Here is a 2,075-nt window from a genome sequence, read left to right as displayed (position 1 = left end):
TGATAGATTTAAAACACTGCCCGGATCTGCAGTATCCTCACAATTGATAGATTTAAACCCATTGCTGGCTGCTGCCCCTGTGCCAATTCATCTCCTTGGGGGGTCTTCCTCTTTAGTATTGACCCTCTGCTTTCCCAAGCTTGATGTTCTCCTCCAGGGATTGGTCCCTCCTGATAACATGTCCCAAGTATGAGAGATGAAGAGTTACCATAGTTACCATCCTGGCTTCTAAGGAGCATTCTGGCTGTACTGCTCTAAACACAGATTTCTTTGTGTTCCTGGCACTGCATGGTACTTTAAGACTCTTCTCCAACACCGTAATTCAAATGCAACAATTCTATGGTCTTCCTTCTTCAGTGACCAAGTGTCACATGCATATGGGGTTACTGAAAATGCCATGGCTTGGTGTTTAATCCTCAAACTGATATCTTTGATCTTGAACACTTAAAATAGGTTTTGTGCAGCAGATTTGCCTAATGCAATAAATCTTTTTTTTTAATGTTTTATTGTGAATTATATGATAGTTTACATGAGAGAACCTCAGTTCCACATTAATTCCATCGTACATCATTATATTGCCATGGTTCCAATCCCCTCCATGCATCGTCTTCCAACCAAAGGGCATATCCTAGAAGCCCGTGCTCTACACTCCCCTCTTCCCCCTCAGTCTTTGGCCCACAGTTCCTCTCCCTCTCTGGATCCAAACTCCCCAGCCACTTCATCCCTCCACGTCATCATCTCTGTCTCCATCTCAGGCATCCCTGGTTCTCTGGGTGGGGTCCCGTTCTTGGCTCTTATCCGTTGGTGGTCCCAGAGACCTCTGCTCCTAGACTGGAGAAATAATAGCTCTCTTCCTTGCTACAAAACATCCACCCCTGCATCTCCAACACATACAATCTGTCCTGATAACCATTATTCACTACAGTATGGCACGTAACCCATCTGTATTTCATTTCGTCCGTTCCACCTAGACAGATTGGATACTACTCACTGGTGATTCTGCCTTCCTCCATGCCCCCTAGCTCTAGGTTCCCTCTTGAAAGCTTGTAAGCCAGTTACTTCTTGCCTTTGTAGTCCCTCCCTCCCCATTTGGGTATCCAATGTCCAAGTTGCCCCTCTCTGTCTACTCTGTGTGTGGAGGGAGTGGGAATGTTTCTTGCTGTAAGGATTTGTTGCCTCTTTTGTGTCACTGCATTCGTAGGCATAGGTTAAGTTCATCAGCTTGGATCAGCTCAATCTTCTTTCCCCACAATGCAATAAATCTTCACTGCTGTTTCCATATGTGTTGATCCAAGCAAAATGAAGTCTTTGACAATACTTCAATTTTATCTCTATTTATCTTGATGTTATTTATTGGTCCAGTTGTGAGTATTTTTGGTTTCTTTACACTGAGATACAATCCACACTGAAAGCTGTGGTCTATGATCGTCACCAGCAAATATTATAAGTCTTTTTTGTTTTCTGAAAGCAAGGGTTGTATTATCTGCATATCGCAGGTTGTTAATAAATCTTCTAAATCTGCTGGCATGTTCTTCTTCAAATAATCCAGCTTCTCGGATTATTTACTGAGCAGACAGCCCTGGCATGCACCTTTCCTGATTTTAAACCATTCAGTGACCACTTGTTCTATTCTAACAACTGTTTCTTGATCTACGTACAGGTTCCTCATAAGCACAAGTTAAGTGTTCTGAAATTACCATTCTTTGCAATGCTATCCATAGCTTGTGACAATGTACACAGTTTAAAGCTTTTGTATAGTCAATAAAGCACAAGTAAACATCTCTCTGGCACTGTAGGATAAGCACTGGACTGCCAACCACAAGGTCAGTGTTTCAAATCCACCAGCTGCTCTTTGGAAACCCTATGTAGGGACTCTATGAGTTAGAACTGACTCAATGGCACTTAACAACAACATCTATTGGGTATCCTGTGCTTTCAGCCAAGATCCTTGTGACATCAGCAGTAATATCCCTCATTCCATGTCTTCTTCTGAATCCAGCTTGAATTTCTGGTAGTTCTCTCTCAGTGCACTGTTGCAACCATTTTTAAATTCTTTTCAGCAAAATTTTACTTGC

Source organism: Chrysochloris asiatica, unplaced genomic scaffold (assembly GCF_000296735.1).
Source record: "Chrysochloris asiatica unplaced genomic scaffold, ChrAsi1.0 scaffold00409, whole genome shotgun sequence".
NCBI lineage: Eukaryota > Metazoa > Chordata > Mammalia > Afrosoricida > Chrysochloridae > Chrysochloris > Chrysochloris asiatica.
Note: the sequence above shows the minus strand (reverse complement) of the source record.